This window comes from Eleginops maclovinus, chromosome 3 (genome assembly GCF_036324505.1).
Source record: "Eleginops maclovinus isolate JMC-PN-2008 ecotype Puerto Natales chromosome 3, JC_Emac_rtc_rv5, whole genome shotgun sequence".
NCBI lineage: Eukaryota > Metazoa > Chordata > Actinopteri > Perciformes > Eleginopidae > Eleginops > Eleginops maclovinus.
In genome coordinates, this window is record NC_086351.1 from 24,876,469 (window position 1) to 24,898,277 (window position 21,809).

General features: G+C 44.4%; 1 long non-coding RNA gene across 1 annotated transcript; it reads right to left on the reverse strand.

The window, feature by feature from the left end:
• Positions 1–3,889: 3,889 nt before the first annotated feature.
• LOC134861423 (uncharacterized) lies at positions 3,890–4,292 on the reverse strand. Its single transcript, XR_010165409.1, has 2 exons — positions 4,102–4,292; positions 3,890–3,996 (listed from the first exon to the last, which is right to left on the reverse strand). It is a non-coding gene; the product is annotated as an uncharacterized LOC134861423 (long non-coding RNA).
• Positions 4,293–21,809: the final 17,517 nt, after the last annotated feature.

Here is a 21,809-nt window from a genome sequence, read left to right on the forward strand (position 1 = left end):
AGTCGTAACAGTACTTCCGGCCAGTTCAGTGTATACGTGGCATAAAGCCAAGTCGCTTCTTAGGGTATTACAGTGGCAATAAGGAGTATTACTCATTGTGTGTTTTATGTATAACACCACAAGAGATTCCCCTGTTCACCCTGTATTTATATTTCGCTTGTTGAGGAAACCTACGCTCAAACCCACAGTTTTCCTCCGTCCGGCCTCAAGCGCCAGCAATGTTGTATTCAATGTCGTTTACATCCGGTTACGAGTTGACCATTTCAAAATAAGAGTGCATTTCAGAATAAAACAGTGTTTCAAAATAAGACAGTGTTGCAGTTACTCGGAATATTGATTATTACTTCTTACAGTTACTACTGAAAGTGGACAAATATGATCCGTCCAGAAACAGTGAATTATCTTTTAAAGTTCCGCTCCAATATATTGATTATTTCTAACAATCCCTCCTTACACACCTTTCAAACGGTGTGTAAACTATAATATAATCAATATGTTCTTCAGTTGAATATTGCATAATACAGAATTCTATAGTTAAAAGTTATACATGATCATACAACCCTTTATTATTGAATACTTGTGGCTGAAATCCTGGAATGGCACCTAGAACAAAAGCAGCAATTTCCTAAATGCGTAAAATCTTCAATTCCCTCCTTTCATATCTTCTGATGAGGTAAATGGATCATTTTCGATTCTAGTCCTGTGTAAATGCACTTATTCAATATGATCCTGTAAAAAATAAATGAACTGTGTAAATCATAACAGGAATCAACACTACTATATAATACCAAGTTGTAATAAGTGATTAATCATATACTAGGAGTAGTTTATAGAGCATTTCATGTATACAGTAATAAGAACTTAGAACGGCACTTCCTTCAGACAAACTCATCTTGCTCATGGTTTGAATAAGGGATCGGATCATCCTGCTTTTCAATTAACAAATGTACAGTGGGGCAAAAAAGTATTTAGTCAGCCACCAATTGTGTAAGTTCTCCCATTTAAAAAGATGAGAGAGGCCTGTAATTTTTATCATAGGTATACCTCAACTATGAGAGGCAGAATGAGAAAAGAAAATCCAGGAAATCACATTGTAGGATTTTTAATGAATTAATTTCAAATGATTGTGGAAAATAAGTATTTGGTCAATAACAAAAGTTCATCTCAATACTTTGTTATACCCTTTGTTGGCAATGACAGAGGTCAAACGTTTTCTGTAAGTCTTCACAAGGTTTCCACACACTGTTGCTGGTATTTTGGCCCATTCCTCCATGCAGATCTCCTCTAAAGCAGTGATGTTATGGGGCTGTCGCTGGGCAACACGGACTTTCAACTCCCTCCAAAGATTTTCTATGGGGTTGAGATCTGGAGACTGGCTAGACCACTCCAGGACCTGGAAATGCTTCTTACGAAGCCACTCCTTCGTTGCCCTGGCGGTGTGTTTGGGATCATTGTCATGCTGAAAGACCCAGCCACGCTTCATCTTCAGTGCCCTTGCTGATGGAAGGAGGTTTTCACTCAAAATCTCACGACACATGGCCCCATTCATTCTTTCCTTTACACGGATCAGTCGTCCTGGTCCCTTTGCAGAAAAACAGCCCCAAAGCATGATGTTTCCACCCCCATGCTTCACAGTAGGTATGGTGTTCTTTGGATGCAACTCTGCATTCTTACTCCTCCAAACACGACGAGTTGAGTTTTTACCAAAAAGTTCTATTTTGGTTTCATCTGACCATATGACATTCTCCCAATCCTCTTCTGGATCATCCAAATGCCCTCTAGCAAACTTCAGATGGGCCTGGACGTGTACTGGCTTAAGCAGGGGGACACGTCTGGAACTGCAGGATTTAAGTCCCTGGCGGCGTAGTGTGTTACTGATGGTAGCCTCTGTTACTTTGGTCCCAGCTCTCTGCAGGTCATTCACTAGGTCCCCCCGTGTGGTTCTGGGATTTTTGCTCCCCGTTCTTGTGATCATTTTGACCCCACGGGGTGAGATCTTGCGTGGAGCCCCAGATCGAGGGAGATTAGCAGTGGTCTTGTATGTCTTCCATTTTCTAATAATTGCTCCCACAGTTGATTTCTTCACACCAAGCTGCTTACCTATTGCAGATTCAGTTTTCCCAGCCTGGTGCAGGTCTACAATTTTGTCTCTGGTCTCCTTTGACAGCTCTTTGGTCTTGGCCATAGTGGAGTTTGGAGTATGACTGTTTGAGGTTGTGGACAGGTGTCTTTTATACTGATAACGAGTTCAAAAAGGTGCCATTAATACAGGTAACGAGTGGAGGACAGAGGAGCCTCTTAAAGAAGACGTTACAGGTCTGTGAGAGCCAGAAATCTTGTTTGTTTGTAGGTGACCAAATACTTATTTTACCGAGGAATTTACCAATAAATTCATTAAAAATCCTACAATGTGATTTCCTGGATTTTTTTTTCTCATTCTGTCTCTCATAGTTGAGGTATACCTATGATAAAAATCACAGGCCTCTCTCATCTTTTTAAATGTGAGAACTTGCACAATTGGTGGCTGACTAAATACTTTTTTGCCCCACTGTAACTGTTCTCTCAAGAGAAATTGACCTTTTATTTTTGCTCACTAGAGAGGACCGTGGTGATCAATCAGTTCACTAAAGTGCGAATACATGGAATGTAACAATATCCACATAGTACCAAGATTGTATCCACCAAACATCTGCCCTGGGGTATTGCATGTTAGCCACAGCAATTCCTGAAGGAAGGTCCTGGCTGGTTACTGCTGTTGTTGAATTTCACCATCGTAACGTTCCCATATTGCCTTTCGTGTGGTTCATCACAATACATCATACAATCAAGTCCCTCATAGGGAGGGAAAACTGGTGGAATGTCGTTTTCTTTTCTGATGGGGTACATTAATGCAATATCAGTAGAGCCTGCTTTGTTCTACCGCATACACAACCCAATCTAACCATGCATTAGTGTCTTCATACCATATTTCCACCGCTATAACCTTCTGCACAGTCGATGTACTCAAATATGTCACCAGTCTATTATTATCCAGTAAAGAAGCCTGCGCTGTTTCTATATTAGGGACTGCATTCAGGGAAGAATTCGAATATGCCGTTTTCTTCGGGGGTAAAAATCAGGGACTACCTCCGCTTGGGGTTCGGCTATTTCTATCAAAACCAAGCACATAGGAACTATTCCAGGAACCTCAACCCCTAATAGTAGGTGAAATCAAGTTGTTTCTTCCCTTGCTTTGAATAGATCATCCAATACCATTTCATGCTTTCACTGTACCAAACACACACTCTGTCATTTACCTTTCCTCTTATTTCATGTCTCTCAGGAGATAACACTTTCTTTTACCCAACTTTGTAACTGCAAGCTTTCTCTTCTTTTTATCCCAACCAGTCACATAATCAACATAATTCGACCACTCATTCAAACCATCCTGTATTTCGTTGAAACAACCTGTATGTTTCTTATCTGTTTCAAAACACTAAATAAGTAAATTATGAAAGTTATGCTCATCTTTTCCAACTGCCATCTGGTATTATCTGTTATGCAACATTTGTTCCCGTCATTGGAAATTCCTTATGGTCTAACGTGACTTCAAAACGTTATTGGCTTGTGCCATAATTACAAACAAAATGAAACACCCAACTTCCTTCGGTAAATTATGTTACATATTGCAATTAGCTTTGAATTTCCAATGAATATCCAAATTATTCCTACATTTTAAAATCCCTATTTAAAGTCAAAATGCAATATGTCAACAACTCCTCTCATTTCTGGAGAAGGAAACACTGACTGTGTAGGTAGAATGGGACCCAGTAAAACCATGATGCAGCCAGAATGAGTGAATTTCTGTTGTGATAACGATTCTGAACCCAAGAGCAGACAAGAGACGGTGTTGAATTGATGCAAGAGGGTTTATTGAATGAGGTGGAGGAGCAGGTAGAGGACGCGGAAGCCGGGGGGAGGGTGAGGCAGGCGAGCTGGATTGCGTGATCCGGATAACTGCAGGCAGAGGGAAACAGAGTTAGGTTGTGGTCAAAGGCAACAAGAGACGAGAGTTCGGTAGCAAGGTAACAAGGTAAACTGGAGCCAGGCACGTATCATTACCACTGTAGAGCGAAGTACGATCTGGCACCGACAGCAGGGAATCCAAGGGTTTATGAAGGGGAGTTGATTGGAGATGACGACCAGGTGAGCATGATTGCAGATGACGGCCAGGTGTGAAGTGAGACAGACAGGGGGAGTGGCAAACCCAGGAGGAGGAAAAACACAGCAGACTGCTGTGACCACAACAGTACCCTCCCCTCAATGGACGCCTCCAGGCGGCCAAGGCCTCTCTGGGTGAGCCAGATGAAAATCCCGGATGAGGGAGGGGTCGAGGATGAAGCCCCGCGAAACCCAGCTCCTTTCCTCTGGCCCATAACCCTCCCAATCCACGAGGTACTGATACCCCCTGCCCCGACGACGAATGTCCAGCAACTGCCGGACGGTGTAAGCTGGGTGGTTGTCAATCAAACGGGGAGGTGGGGGGGGAACGTCCGGGGGGGAGAGGGGACTGGTGGAGACTGGCTTTAAACGAGAGACATGGAAGGTGGGGTGGACGTGCATGGCTGGAGGCAGCTTGTGTGACCGCTGAGGGATTGATGACGGAAATAATAGGGAAAGGGCCAACAAAACGAGGGGTTAACTTCTTGGAGCCAGTTTGTAAGGGGAGATCCCTAGAGGACAACCACACCTGTTGACCCACCCGATAGGCAGGAGCGGGAGCCCGGTGGCGATCAGCAATGCGCCGGTTCTGCTCTGCAGAGCGCAGCAGAGCGGTGCGTGCGTCCCTCCACGTCCTGCGACAACGGCGGAGATGGTGCTGGACCGAGGGGACGGAGATGTAATCCTCCTGAGCAGGAAACAAGGGTGGCTGGTATCCCAGGGAGCATTCGAACGGGGACATGCCGGTGGCAGCACAGGACATGGAATTGTGGGCATACTCGATCCAAGAGAGATGGTCGCTCCAAGCCGAGGGGTTGCGCGCAGCCACACAACGCAGCGCGGTTCCGAGGTCCTGATTGGCTCTCTCAGCCTGCCCATTAGTCTGCGGCTGGTACCCTGATGACAGGCTGACAGAGGCCCCCAGCGCTCGGCAGAAGGCCTTCCACACTTGGGAAACGAACTGGGGACCACGGTCGGAGACGAGGTCAGCGGGAATCCCGTGGAGGCGAACGACATGCTGCACAAGCAGCTGGGCAGTCTCTGTGGCAGTGGGGAGCTTAGGAAGCGCAATGAAGTGAACCGCCTTCGAAAATCTGTCCACAACGGTGAGTATTACAGTGTGGCCCTTAGAGGGAGGAAGACCAGTCACAAAATCAAGGCCAATGTGGGACCAGGGCCGACCAGGAACAGGAAGAGGGCGTAACAGACCAGCAGGAGGTTGATGGGAGGACTTGGCCCGAGCACACACCGTGCAGGCAAGCACGAATGCCCGGGTGTCAGCGTCCATCGCTGGCCACCAAAAGTACCTCTTCAGGAGGGACAGGGTGCGGCCCACGCCAGGGTGACAGGCAAAGCGCGATGTGTGGCCCCACACCAGAACTTGAGAGCGAACCGAACTGGGGACAAAGAAACGGTTAGGAGGGCCGTTGCCCGGATCTGGTTCGGTGACTTGGGCCTTCCGGATGAGGGACTCTATCTCCCAGGTGACAGCAGCAACCTTGAGGCAGGAAGGAGAGAGGATAGTGTCAGGGGAGGCCGGTGTGTTCATAGTGTTAAACTGACGAGAGAGGGCGTCAGGTTTGACGTTACGGGATCCGGGACGGTAGGTGAGGGAGAAATTAAACCGCCCAAAAAACAGGGACCACCGGGCTTGGCGGGAATTCAAGCGCTTAGCTGTCTGGATGTATGACAAATTCTTGTGGTCGGTCCAAACCACGAACGGCTGTTCTGCCCCCTCAAGCCAGTGCCGCCATTCCTCCAATGCCAGTTTCACAGCCAGCAGCTCTCGGTTACCAACATCATAGTTACGTTCAGCAGGTACCAGCCGGCGAGAGAAAAAGGCGCAGGGGTGAATCTTCTCATCAGAAGCTGAGCGCTGGGACAGGACCGCCCCCACCCCCGTGTCAGACGCATCGACCTCCACGATGAACTGCCTGGAGGGGTCAGGTTGGATAAGAATGGGGGCAGACGAGAAAAGTCTCTTAAGACCAGAGAAGGCAGTCTCCGCCTCAGGCGTCCAGGCAAATGGGCGGGCAGGAGAGGTGAGACGGGTGAGAGGTGCTGCAACCCTGCTGTAATCACGGATGAACCTCCGGTAGAAATTGGCAAATCCCAGGAACTGCTGCAGTTTCTTGCGGGAATCGGGAATGGGCCAGTCTGTCACTGCACTGACCTTCTCGGGACAGGTCCTCACTTGCCCGCTCTCAATGATGAACCCAAGGAAGGATACAGAGGTGACACTGAACTCACACTTCTCGGCCTTCACATATAATTTGTTCTCCAACAGCCGCTGAAGAACTTGCCTGACATGCTGGAAGTGTTCCTCCTGGTTGCGAGAAAAAATAAGGATGTCGTCTAAATAGACAAAAACTGAGCGGTTGAGAAAATCCCGGAGGACATCGTTTACCAGGTTCTGGAACACGGCAGGGGCGTTAGTGAGGCCGAAGGGCATGACCAGGTACTCAAAGTGGCCGAGGGGGGTGTTAAAAGCAGTCTTCCACTCATCGCCCTCCCGGATACGCACCAGGTGGTAGGCATTGCGTAGATCCAACTTAGAGAAGACTGTAGCACCCTGCAGCGGCTCAAATGCGGAACTGATGAGGGGCAAGGCATACTTGTTTTTGACTGTAATGTTATTGAGTCCCCTGAAATCAATACATGGACGAAGAGACTTGTCCTTCTTGGCAACAAAAAAAAATCCTGCACCAACAGGAGAAGAGGAGGGTCTCATGAGGCCAGCCGAAAGAGAATCCTTAATATACTTCTCCATGGCCTCCCTCTCAGGACGGGACAAGTTATACAGGCGACTACTGGGCAAAGGGGCGCCGGGGAGGAGATCAATGGCACAGTCATAGGGGCGATGGGGAGGCAGGGTGAGTGCACGACACTTACTAAACACCTCTCCCAGGTCATGATAGATGGGGGGAACCAAGGAGAGGTCGGGGGTTTCCTGGGGCAAGGGGACACCTCCCTCTGTTGGAAACAGGGCAGACTGTAAGCAGGTGGAGTGACAAAAAGTGCTCCAACTCACCACCTTGCCAGAAGACCAGTCAAATTGGGGATTGTGCCGCTTGAGCCAGGGGTGGCCCAGAACCAGGGGAGTAAGGGGAGACAGGATGACGTGAAACTGAAGCATCTCGTGGTGATTACCAGAAACAATTAACTCAAGGGGCTTAGTACAGTGAGTAATAAGGGCCAGGTGGCGGCCATCTAAGGCGTTAGCGTTTAATGGAGAGGGTAATTGTTCCAACTGAATGCCAACCTGAGACGCGAAGCCGGCGTCGATGAAGTTCTCATCCGCTCCCGAATCCACAAGGGCCGATACCGGAAAGGGATGACCGAGGGACAGCAGAGTGGCATCCAGCAGTGAGCGTGCATAGTGAGGAACGGGGACGGAGGGGGCGTGGCTCAGCAGGGCCCCGAGTCTCACTGCCGAGCCCTGTCTTTTGGTAGTGACGGACAGGTGGAGATGAGATGCCCGGGCAGCGCACAGTACAGACACACTCCGGTCTTGATCCGATGAAGCCGCTCCGCTTGGGTAAGACGAGTGCGCCCCAGCTGCATGGGCTCCTCTTCAGTGACTGCATGTGTCACGGGGGCAGAGAGAGCAGCTCTCGGGAAGTGAGGAGAATAGGAAGCAGCGAGTGCCGGGGGTACGGAACTGCCTGTCCTCTCCCTACGCCGCTCGCGTAGACGATTATCCAGCCGGATGGAAAGGGAGATCAGTTCATCGAGAGTGTTAGACTCCTCCCTAGTAGCCAGCTCATCCTTAATTGACTCGCTGAGAGCGGAAAGAAAAAGCCCACATAGTGACCTGTCGTTCCAGCCCGACCTGGCTGCATGGGTCCGGAACTCGACGGAGAACTCAGCTACACTGCGGGAGCTCTGACGAAGGGAAATAAGCCGCTTGGCGGCGTCCCCTCCCTCTACTGGATGATCAAAAACTTTCCTCATTTCGGCTACAAAAAGCTCAAAATTATCGTTGACTGGGGAATCACTGTCCCATAATGCTGAAGCCCACTCTAATGCGTTACCCTTAAGTGACCCCATAATGTAGGCGATCTTAGCCTTTTCAGTGGGATAGGTGAGGGGCTGCTGACTGAAAACTAGTGAACACTGGATCAAAAAGGCTCTGCACATACCCATGTCCCCAGCGTAGCGCTCAGGCGCAGGAATGAGAGGCTCACGAGCTCGTGGCAGGTGTGTCGGGAGAGTGGGGGCCGGCGGAGGTGAAGCTGACGGTGGAGGCGCTGTGGTAAGGGGGGCTAGTAAGTCCAATTGCGCACCCATCTGAGTGACTCGGGTAGCGAGATTCTTAAAGGCTTCCATAGCTTCCCGGAGGGCTTGGCTGTGCTCAGCAACCTGAGTGCCTTGGGCGGCGAGAGCTCCGCGGATGCTGTCAATGTCCGCTGGGTCCATTTTGGCCAGATCGTTCTGTTGTGATAACGATTCTGAACCCAAGAGCAGACAAGAGACGGTGTTGAATTGATGCAAGAGGGTTTATTGAATGAGGTGGAGGAGCAGGTAGAGGACGCGGAAGCCGGGGGGAGGGTGAGGCAGGCGAGCTGGATTGCGTGATCCGGATAACTGCAGGCAGAGGGAAACAGAGTTAGGTTGTGGTCAAAGGCAACAAGAGACGAGAGTTCGGTAGCGAGGTAACAAGGTAACAAGGTAACAAGGTAACAAGGTAACAAGGTAAACTGGAGCCAGGCACGTATCATTACCACTGTAGAGCGAAGTACGATCTGGCACCGACAGCAGGGAATCCAAGGGTTTATGAAGGGGAGTTGATTGGAGATGACGACCAGGTGAGCATGATTGCAGATGACGGCCAGGTGTGAAGTGAGACAGACAGGGGGAGTGGCAAACCCAGGAGGAGGAAAAACACAGCAGACTGCTGTGACCACAACAATTTCCTGGCTGTTGTTCCTGAAAAGGTGTGGATGAGAAATACTTCTGTATCAGAATCAATTACCCACGGCTTCCGTTCCTGCCAATCACATAACCTCTTTAGATGTATCAGCTTTCTCCTGTGCCAAACTCCATGTCGATCTCTGCCTGAATCGTGTGCAGAAATCCCTCCTTAGGCAACAGACAAACTGCTTCTACCTGTTAGTGTTTAGAAGTTAGAGAGCTGGGACATGAAATCAGAATTCCAACATAATGTCATCACATTTTCCCTAGGAGCTTAGATTACTTCTGTGAAATTATTGTTGTGTTTATCACCCTCCTTATACTCATAATCTCCAACTGTCTGTAGTTGAGCCTTACCCTTTGTTGCACTATTTTATTTATCTTACCTGGACCATGTATATCGAGTAGCTGGAGGAGCCTGGGATATAAGATTTACATTGTCAACCTATATGCTGTATCTGCTGGGCATATTACAAACAAAACCTTTGATACTTCTCAATCTCTACTAGAGAAAGGGCGCTGACTAACTTAGTTCCCAGCTCATCACATCATATGTTTAGCTTAACTTTAACTATTCTTGTTATCTCCACACTTCCTAACCCCAGGTATCATATCTGTTTAAAAAAAAAACCCATTTACAAATTCAATATCATTATCACAGGTGAACTTCTTTCATAGGTTCCACTCTGGAAATGTATCTGTCAGCAGCCTCTCGGCAACTGATTCTGCTTTTCCTGTAAAGAAATAGAAACAATATCATCATTTATAAAAAATGTAATTGTTAATCATGGAATTTTAATTTAAACACTCATGTTGAGCAAACCTGTTGCCACTCCCCCTTTTTACACATCTTAACAAAGAGGTGTAACAAAAACCTGGTCGAGAAAAAGAACTTCAATAAGCAAAAGTTAAAAAACACATCACATTATTCAGACACTTCAAATCATTATTGTTTAAACATCAAACTCTCCCGTTAAAGAGTGTCTCTCTCCATCAGTCCTGGAAGAAACAAAATCTCTGGATTTAGCTTGTGTTAGTTCAGAACATGCTCAGTTAGTCTCTGTTCCTCTCTAAACTCATGCAATTGCATTGATCAGATGCAAACATTCATTCTCATTCACACAGTCGGGTCTGGTCAGGTTCAACCCAGAGTCAGTCATCAACAGTGCTGTTGTGAAATAACACTGTCAGCCCCGGTCAAAGGTCATTCGGTCTCGGTCTTCTGGTCACGTCATGCTCTGCAGAGTCTTTAATTATTCCGTCATACCCTTCGTTTACAAAAAGACTTATAAGTTTCCTTTTAATTAGTACTGTTTTTAAAATATGTCTTATCATTCTATTAGGACAGTATCGTGGTTATGTAGAGAGTCGTCCCGGACGTACGCACATTCCAATCTACTTGTATTAACCTGTCCAATGAACATATGCCAGATGTGTAGGTCACTGCCTTTTGACCTTCTAAGGCGTCAGTTTTATTCCCACAATATATAATGTCAAAACTGTTGAGATATTGCACATATCTGGTGTCGCACCTTGTGTGAAACCTTCTAAAGAATCTCAGTCCCTGCTTACTTCAAGATACTTTACTTAGATTACATTAACAAAAACTGCTTCCCTCATGTTAAGTTAAGTAATTGTTAAGACATCATTTCCTTTTTAAACTACTGGATCTTTATCACCACTGAATTCATACAATAATCTCCAATACAGTGGGGCAAAAAAGTATTTAGTCAGCCACCAATTGTGCAAGTTCTCCCATTTAAAAAGATGAGAGAGGCCTGTAATGTTTATCATAGGTATACCTCAACTATGAGAGACAGAATGAGAAAAAAAATCCAGAAAATCACATTGTAGGATTTTTAAAGAATTTATTTCGAATTATTGTGGAAAATAAGTATTTGGTCAATAACAAAAGTTCATCTCAATACTTTGTTATATACCCTTTGTTGGCAATGACAGAGGTCAAACGTTTTCTGTAGGCCTAAGTCTTCACAAGGTTTCCACACACTGTTGTTGGTATTTTTGCCCATTCCTCCATGCAGATCTCCTCTAAAGCAGTGATGTTTTGGGGCTGTCGCTGGGCAACACAGACTTTCAACTCCTTCCAAAGATTTTCTATGGGGTTGAGATCTGGAGACTGGCTAGGCCACTCCAGGACCTGGAAATGCTTCTTACGAAGCCACTCCTTCGTTGCCCTGGCGGTGTGTTTGGGATCATTGTCATGCTGAAAGACCCAGCCACGCTTCATCTTCAGTGCCCTTGCTGATGGAAGGAGGTTTTCACTCAAAATCTCACGATACATGGCCCCATTCATTCTTTCCTTTACACGGATCAGTCGTCCTGGTCCCTTTGCAGAAAAGCAGCCCCAAAGCATGATGTTTCCACCCCCATGCTTCACAGTAGGTATGGTGTTCTTTGGATGCAACTCTGCATTCTTACTCCTCCAAACACGACGAGTTGAGTTTTTACCAAAAAGTTCTATTTTGGTTTCATCTGACCATATGACATTCTCCCAATCCTCTTCTGGATCATCCAAATGCCCTCTAGCAAACTTCAGACGGGCCTGGACATGTACTGGCTTAAGCAGGGGGACACGTCTGGAACTGCAGGATTTAAGTCCCTGGCGGCGTAGTGTGTTACTGATGGTAGCCTCTGTTACTTTGGTCCCAGCTCTCTGCAGGTCATTCACTAGGTCCCCCCGTGTGGTTCTGGGATTTTTGCTCACCGTTCTTGTGATCATTTTGACCCCACGGGGTGATATCTTGCGTGGAGCCCCAGATCGAGGGAGATTAGCAGTGGTCTTGTATGTCTTCCATTTTCTAATAATTGCTCCCACAGTTGATTTCTTCACACCAAGCTGCTTACCTATTGCAGATTCAGTTTTCCCAGCCTGGTGCAGGTCTACAATTTTGTCTCTGGTCTCCTTTGACAGCTCTTTGGTCTTGGCCATAGTGGAGTTTGGAGTATGACTGTTTGAGGTTGTGGACAGGTGTCTTTTATACTGATAACGAGTTCAAAAAGGTGCCATTAATACAGGTAACGAGTGGAGGACAGAGGAGCCTCTTAAAGAAGAAGTTACAGGTCTGTGAGAGCCAGAAATCTTGCTTGTTTGTAGGTGACCAAATACTTATTTTACCGAGGAATTTACCAATTAATTCATTAAAAATCCTACAATGTGATTTCCTGGATTTTTTTTTCTCATTCTGTCTCTCATAGTTGAGGTATACCTATGATGAAAATTACAGGCCTCTCTCATCTTTTTAAATGGGAGAACTTGCACAATTGGTGGCTGACTAAATACTTTTTTGCCCCACTGTATATCTTATTTCCAATACTCTTCACATACTCACTATCTTAAATCAAAACATTATTAGGATCTGTATGACTCTGCTCAATTCTCTTAATATACTCCATTATTTATTATCAATTTCAGTCTTCTTGAAAAATATTTCAAGTCTTTAATCAGGAAAATATTGTGTGGAACTATGAGAGCTTTGACATGTTATAACTACAACTTCAATCCATAAGAATGTTTAAAGTAGGAGTGACTTTAATAATGGTTTTCATTCACGTGGTTAATTATATTTGACATGGTCTGTTATCTAATGTTGGAGTTATCACTATGACAAGTTTGTTTCAATTAAATATCATATCTGAGATCAAGTGTGTACTAAATCTCTCCCTCCTTCTGTAGATCAAAACTCCCTCAATTTAAATTTTCCAAAGTCACACCCCAATATAGGCTCTGAAATAATAATAGGTTAACATGATTAAATGTTCCTACCCTGTTCTCCTGACTCCTGAACAGTTTCTACCAAAAGTGTAGTGGATCTTGCTTATCTCTATAATTTCTCCCTATAATAATGTGTTTCAGATTAATTTACTCCTTCACTTTAAAAACTTCCCTTTCTCAATTATCATTTACTAATCAATAAAATCTTATGTAACAGAACATTCGGTATTTGATCTTAAATTTAAAAAGTCAATTCAAATTCTTTAATGTGTTCCACTTATGTGTTTACGTGAGTGAATGTGTTTTCACAAACTCACCCATTCGAACTCCCCTTCCTGCCACCTCTGCTCTCTGGCTTGATGACCCCGACCTCCTCACATTCTGCCTATTGACCTTTTCGCCCCTTCCTGTGCATCTGGTTATTGACAGTCTTTGACTTTTTGAACCTGCATTCCACATCAAGCTTCTCTCCTTGTACTGATTTTCATTTCAGCATGGGTCTGCTCGATCACCGTCTCTGGATGTCTTTCATGGGGGACGGAACCCCGTTTTCATGTGTCCCATTGTCCATCAGAATCTGTGCTCTGAATCAACCCTTGTTGCTCTGGACCTCTGTGCTCTTATCAGAGGGACTGGTGATGAGTAGATCTCTGTAAGTCAGCATGATGCATGATGCATGTTTGTAGCTGACCCAGGTGGAGATGCAGACGGATGCAGTTCGAGACAAAGCCCTGCTTTTGCCTTCCTTTTCTGTTGAATAGTGAGGAAATCTCCGGGGGGATGGTCTTTTGCATTATTTCAGGAGGATATGGGTCTGTCACCAGATTGCAGAGGCTGCAGTCCAGGTTGCAGCTCATTTTAACCTATGAATCTCAACACATTGGTAAATAAATCCACTAAATTTTCACTTTTTCAACTAAACATGTCTTCTGTTTTGTGTATTAAATGCCATCTACTGTAATCAACTAAATTAATGTCTAATAACATCTCTCAAATGCATTTGACTTAACTCCTTTAGGACACTATTTTCTCCCATAATTTAAATATTCACATCCAGAAACCATATTCCCACACTATCTTTGTACGGCCTGTTTTCTGGCATTCTCTTTTCTTCTACAATAAGAACATTCCAATGTTTTCTTCAAAAAGTTTAAATCCCTTTAACTTAACCTGTACAACCCAGCAGAGCATACTCACAGATCACTAAAATGTAAATGATTCAAGTCTAGTCATACGATTCACTCTTGTATGTATTTTTATTAAATTAATTACTAGTGTTAACACTTTTATCTATATTAATAATCGCTAAACTTCGTTTAACAGCACTTTCTTATAAGTAATCCCTGTTCTTTAAACTGTTTCTCTTCTCTTGTTTAATGCTTAAAGACAGATGACTCCTGAGTCTCCTCTCTGTGTGTGTGAGAAACATCAAAGTTAATTTACATGATAACAGCATTTGGGCTCACAAGATGTCTCCCCATTCACAAAGCTCACACAGGAACAATTTGGGTGTCGCCTACACCCCCACTTAATGGTCTTAATCCCCTCTCTTACTTAAACAGGCTTTATCTTTATGGTTATTGCTCAACACAGCTTCACCCCCTGTTCTGTCTTATCAGAGAGTTACCTCTCTTCTCTGTGATCTTAGTAACCTTTCATCCTTTAACCTCTGGCAACCCCCCACCATCTGCTTCTTGTTTGTAGAGAATTCACTCTGTTAAAATGTAATTGTGTTCTTGCCATTTGTGCTTTCTCTGTTTTTGTCATTCTTAATTTCAATGTATCTATCCTAAACTGTAACTCCCATATGGAAAGACATGGTGTTGGATTGAAGATCAACATCAGCCTTTGCTCTATTGTTATTCGTACTCATTACCTCTCTGGTTCTTTCATCTCTTGTGAGATTAACCAATAGGTCCAGACATACCGGATCCACCAAACAATATATAGTCACTACAATAATAACAGAGACACGTCTATTTGCAAAACTCTGCGGTAGTTGGCACATATAACCGCATGTTGCCCGGATGGTTTGTGCATTCTCTTGCATGATTTCTGTCATTACCATTTGGACCTCAATGTATACTATTCAATACCTTCACCAGAGGGTGCTATTTTGTTCCTGAAATAATACTGGAGAGATATATTCATTCATCCAGTAGGGGCGCTGTTTTTTCTTTCTTTATTGGCTACTTCCTGACTGGTTTAGCCTCTCTGACCATTACTTCCTCTGAAGTTTTCTGTTAATGGCTGATGCTAACAGACCATGCTAACTGGATTAGCCTATTGTCTAAAACCCCTCGCGCAAGATTTAAAGACAAAGGACTTTGGGGGAGGAAAATACAGACCACGTTTTCAGATCGATTCAAGCAAAACAGCACAGTTCAAAAAAGCCCAACACTGCTCGTTTTTAAAATCTCCCTGCTTACGATTACACATAACACTTAACCCTACACTAATCATTTAGATATTCTTAATTCTCCATGCCCTAACAATTTAAGTATTTGTCAAAACAATCGCGGAAAAGGGGACTCTAACCTCCTAACTTCCCGTTGACTTTGACAACATCGAACTTCATCAAATCTTGTCTAAATCTATGAACTATGCTTTGTTAAGTTCCAGAGTCAGTGCAGACGACTGGACTCCAACCTGTGCATTCTCACTTGATCGCCTCCCTTCAACAAACAGTAGTCTCAGGGACTCAAACCCCGAGTACCACACCTCTTTGGCTGAGAGGTCTTCCTTTTAATATTAACACTATTTACCAACTGACTGTTCAATAACGCAACACGCTAATCAGAGACTATTGGAATGTGGTCACAACTCTCAACGTAATTACGCAAAGCTTACGTTTACTGACCCACTCACTAATCACTCTATCGATCAGGCCTTAACCCATTAGGACTTTTTTAACTTACTTTCTCACAAAATTATACTATCAATGTCGAAATACGCTCCAGAACCTTAATCTGGATCTACGCTGCCAAATTTAATTAGCACTACGTTACCGAACTTTAATCGGTATTTACGTATTAATTTACCTAAATCTCTTTCTAATTCCGGCATAAAAAGGACAAACAAAGACAAACAAAACAAACGAACAAAAAAACTTTGCAAAACCCAGGACCGCACCCCGGTTAATTTCAATATATTCAGTTCTTAACTTTAAATAGCCAGTTCATGATTAACGACTCACCTCCAGACACTCACATATCAAAATGCTATATATGCTATGCAGATTTAGAAATCAACAGGCTCTGCTTACCTTTTTAAATGGGATCCAATCTGAGTGTCTGGGGGTTATGCCGAAACTCCGCGAAATCCCCGTCTCGCCCTGGCACTTCAAATCACGTCCGGGGTCACCAATTTGTAAGAAATGTTCGTTTATTTGAAGCCCAGGAGTTGGTTTAAAAGAAAGAAAGCAAAACTCCCTTAAAAGTTATAAAAGGAGTGTTTAATAAAAGGATGCAGCAGTAGGTTTTACAAAAGTTTCACAGCTGTGGCTCAATAGCCCAGGACACGCGTCCACAGGCCACTGACTGAGTGGAGCTCATCAGTAGTTACTGTCTGGCGGTCCGGAACAAAAGAGAGCTCGATTTCACAATCCAAACATGTTTTATAGAACCATCCCTTTCCGACCATACAATAAACAACTTCAAAATAAGACGCGCTCCGCTCTCGTGCTCTCATTGGTTGGTAGCAGGGGGCTGGATCCTGTTGGCCGCTTGTCCCATGGGGTTCTCCGGACTCTTCTATAGGCTGACGTCGTCGGGGGCGGGTCCTCTTATGACGTCACCGTCACCATCTTGTTAGCGAAGTCCTGAAGCTCTCAACTACAATATTCTATTATGCAATCCTTCTGAGGTTTATCAGTTATTAAACAGGCAACTGTATCATTGCAGCATCAATGAGTGAGAGGTAGAGGCGGTGTGTTTAGTATGTAACTCCACTGGCCCTTCTCCCTCTACTCATCTATACAATACAATATTAGCTTTATGCTATCTGAGGCTAAAAACAACATCCGGTAGTACTACCGGAAATGGACAAATATGATCCGTCCAGAAACAGTGAATTATCTTTTAAAGTTCCGCTCCAACATATTGATTATTTCTAACACTGGTTACTACTGTTGTGGAATTGCACCATCGTAACGTTCCCATATTAGTGCCTTTCGTGTGGTTCGTCACAATACAATCATAAAGTCCCTTATAGGGAGTGAAAACTGGTGGAATTCGTTTACTTGTATGATGGGGTACATCAATGCAATATCAGTACAACCTACTGGGGATTTTTGTTCATAGAGCTTATACATGCACAGTTGTCCTCTTGGGTCGTTGTAGGCATTTAGAGGGAATGGCACAGTACTGAGACTGGGCCTTGCAGCAGCACATGCCATACAGCCTGACATCTTACTCTGTTCTACTGAATATACAACCCAATCTAACCATGCATTAGTGTCTTCATACCCTGTTTCCACCGCTATAACCTTCTGCACAGTCGATGTACTCAAATATGTCACCAGTCTGTTATTAACCTGTGAGTAAGCCTGCACTGTTCCTGTATTAGGGACTGCATTCAGGGAAGAATTTGAATATGCTGGTTCTTCAGGGGGAAGATCAGGGACTACTTGCGGTTCGGTTATTTCTACCAAGACCGAGCCCATAGGATCTTTTCCAGGAACTTCAACTCCTAAAATTAGATGAAATTAAGTTGTTTCTTCCCTGGCTTTGAATTGATGAGTGAGTGTGTCTTTAAAAGAGATTATTATAGGATTCAGTCGGTTGTTGACCCCATGATAGTGCCCCTTAGCTAAGGATATCTGAGTCTGAAAAGTCCCCTGTTTCCCTGAACATGGGGAATTGGTGTCCCCCTCAGGCCTAGAATTCCGGTACACTATGTCCCATTGGGGGCACCAGGTGTTATCATCTGGTGTTCCCCAGGGGAAAATACAACCGTACACATCATGTCCTGTCCAGTCTAGCGGACCTTTTCCACAATTCACCACTTCGCATAAATGTCACAATTTATCACAATGTGTAAGGTGGTACCAATTTGCTCCTGTTTTACCTTTAACCCGGAGCGCATGAGAAGTTTGTTCAACAACTTCGCTCGGTTCCGACCACCTAGGATCTGCCCACTTTCGTTTGTGGACCTTGACCCTCACCCAATCACCTGGTCGAACAGGAGCCTCTTCTGGTGTCTCACACAGTCTCTCCTCAGATTTTCGAACTTGTGTAGACAAAACTGAAATCATATTACTCAGAGCTCTGACATAATCATCCACCTCAATCTGTCTCCGGTCCAAAACTGGACCATATCCCCCCCCCCCCCCTTAGAGGTCCCGTCATTGGTCGGCCAGTTAACAGTTCATGGGGTGACAAATGTGTTTTAGCACTCCGAGAGGTTCTCATTGACATGAGTGCCAAAGGCAGAGCGTCAACCCAGTTAACTTTGGTACCAGAAGTTACTTTTGCAATTTTCCCTTTTAGAGTTCGATTTGCTCTCACAACTATGCCTTGAGATGCTGGGTGATAAACTGCACCAAACTTATGAACTATACCAAAATGTGATTCCACTTCTAATTTTTTACTCATGGAATGTGTACCATTGTCTGATCTGATTACTCGTGGAACCCCATATCTTGGTATATGTTCTGTTTGGAGCCACTTAATGACTGTTTTTGGATCTTCTCTTTTGCAGAGGATGGCTTCAATCCACCTGGTAAAACGATCAACCATTACCAACATGTATCTAAAGCCTCTGACCACTTGGTCTGCTCCTATATCTGTGTAATCGATACAAATTTCCTTAAATGGAGCATCTGGGACTGGAAAACTTCCCATTGGGCACTTGTATGCCTTTTTTACATTGAATGCACCACAGGTGTCACAATCATTCACAAAGTTTTCAACCATCCCTCTTATGTAAGGATGCCACCACTGTTGCTCAATGTTTCTTGTGGTTCTTGATATATTTATGTGCGTGGGACCATGTGATTGCTGTATTAGCAAGTGGCATAACTTTGCAGGTGCTACTAGGCGGCCATCATGTGCTCGCCACAGGCCGTCTACTTCTGTTGCACCTTTTGAGAATCCATTGATTTTGCTGATACAGTCCCGCAAATTTCTGCATCTCTTTGATATGTTCGGTGGTTAGTTCTCCTTGCGTGTCGCTGTTTATACATATCATTTGTTTATTGTATCCTCCTGCCTTCTTTGCTGCATCATTTCCCTTTGATATTATGTTATCCAATGTCTGATGTCCTTTACATTTGATAACTGCAACTTAAGTTGGCAAGAGTACAGCTTTTAGAAGAGCTTTTAACGCCTCGGCATGCTTTACTGGTGTTTTAGCTGATGTCAGAAACCCTCTTCTTATCCACTGGGGTCCATACATGCACTGCTCCGTAGGCATATGCTGAATCTGTATAGATGTCGACTGTTTTTCCTTCTGAATGCTCCAAAGCTTTGGTGATTGCAACTACTTCAGCTAGTTGAGCCGAAACAGGTTGAGTGAGGATCTCTGCTTTTATGAGTTTGGTATGTTCTCCCTCCTGCTGTACAACTGCGTAGGAGGCCACATTTCCATCATCCCCCTTGTAGCAGCAGCCATCACTAAATAAAGTGATGTCCGGTTCAGCCAGAGGGGCTGTTTCTAGATCCGCTCTTATCTTCAGCTCCTTTTGAGACACAAATTCACAGTCATGGGGTATGTGATCATCCGAGACCAATCCTTTGGCCATATTTGATAGGCCTACTTCATAGGTTATGTGTGGTTTTAAGAGGATACTTTGAATTTAGATTTTTCTGATTGGAGAAAATGTAAACGCTTGTGAATTTAGAAATGCCACAACTCCATGTTCTGTGTTTACTTTCAGTGGGTGACACATTACTACATACGCAGTTTTGTCGATGGCTTTCGCTAGTGCAGCCAGATGTCTTGCACATCCTGTCTGCCCTAGTTCTATAGTATCTAACTTTGAGCTGTGATACATCAATACCTGTCTCACTCCCCCTTTTTTCTGAAACAGAACTCCATTCACTACCCCTCCTGATTCAGAAACATCAAGGAAAAGTCTTTGGTATAGTCCGGGGTTGAGAGATGTGCCGCTTGACCTAGAGCTTGTTTAGTTTGAATGAAGGCTTCTTCAGCCGATGTTGTCCATTCCAGTATGGCAGAGAGATTGCGGTTTCCAGCATCTGCAACGATGTTTCTCAATGGTTGTGTCAGGTTCACATAGTCCGGTATGCGAGTCCTACTGTATCCCGTCAAGCCCAGGAATGCAAGCATTTGTTGAACTGTTTTTGATTTTGGTTGAGAGAGGATGGAAGATCTTTGTGACTGTGTCAGGGTGAGGCTATTTGCAGAAATCATTCTCCCTAAGAAGGTGACTGTTCTCCTCGCAATTTGTGTTTTCTCTCGTTTTACTTTATATCCTTTGGCTAATAGGAGTAGCAGTTGTTTTGTTGCAGACAGACATGTCGCAGCATCTGGTGCGGCCAGAAGTAAGTCATCTACATATTGTATCAGAGTTACTCCTTCTGGTAAATGCAAAGCACTCAAATCTTTCTTCAAGGCCCGATTGAATAACCCTGGACTGTCTTTGAATCCCTGTGGCATATGATTATAAGTATATCTTTGTCCTTTATATGTAAAGGCCAATATATTCTGTACTTTTGGATCTAATAGTAAGCAAAAGAATGCATTGGGTAGATCTATGACTGTAAAATACTTATGGTTTGGATTTAGATTCTGCATATGGATCTGGCACAGGGATATTAGCAGTCTTAGTCGCATTATTCACTTCTCTCAAATCATGGCCCATTCTCCATCCTTTGTTTCAAGCCTTTGGTACTGGTAAGATGGGGGTGTTCCAATTTGAGGAGGTAGGTCTAATTACTCCTGCTTGTAATAACCCCTTAATGGTTTTCCCAATTCCATCCATCTGTTCTTGCTTCAATTTGTATTGAGGGCGCCAGCGGGGGTTTTGATGGTCTTTTAATTCCACCAAAACTTCATGATCAACCAACCCTACATCATAATCTCCTGTGGTCCATAGATGTGTTGGAACTTGTAACAGCATGTCTTCTGTGTCTGGATGGTTTGTATGTTCTCTTCCATGATCCGTATCCAGTTCCTGTCTTTCCAACTGCCCTTTTTCCAAACTGTTATTTCCTATTCTCCACATTGTTTGGTCTTCTGATTTCCACAGGAGGGGTGAATGTGTGGGTAGCCATTCTGTGTTCAGGCCTGTCTTCACCATTGGTCCCAATGATCTAGCTTCAGTACCTATAGCTACAGCCAAGGTGACATGAGGAACAGATTCTTTAGATAGAACGTACCATTGTTGTTGTTCTTGTGGGAGTTTTACAGCTGCTGCTACCCCTTGTGGTCCCACATATATGTCTGCTAGTGTCAATTCTTCCATCATCCCTTCTTTATCTTCCATCCAGGCTTCCTGATATTCTTCATCTGGACGTTGTATATAATTGTATGTGCAATGTAAGGGATCTTGTGGAGGCCCATACGGCCCCAAGGTGTTTATCCATGGCTTCCATTCCATATAGGTTCTTTGAACATGTGGGGTGTCGATCTCAGTGGTAATCAGGCGGCTCCAGAACACAGATGTAGTGTAATTTTCTGGGACATATGTCTGCTGATATTGGGTTGGATGATACTCTTGTATATATTGTTGCTGCGCTAGTGGACAATCTCTGATCCAGTGCGTGAGCTGACCACATTTGTAACAGCCATTATTCCTATTTCCCTGTCCTCTTGATCTATTGTTTCCTCTTCCTCTGCCCCTTCGTGGATTTTGGTACCCTGATGATCCCTGTACTAGGGAAGGTGGTGTTGTCCATCCAGCTTCTTCTAGTAGTATGGCTATATCCAGGGATGGGCACAAATACATTAAAATGTATTTCCAAATAAAATACAAAATACCCACCTTAAAAACGTATCA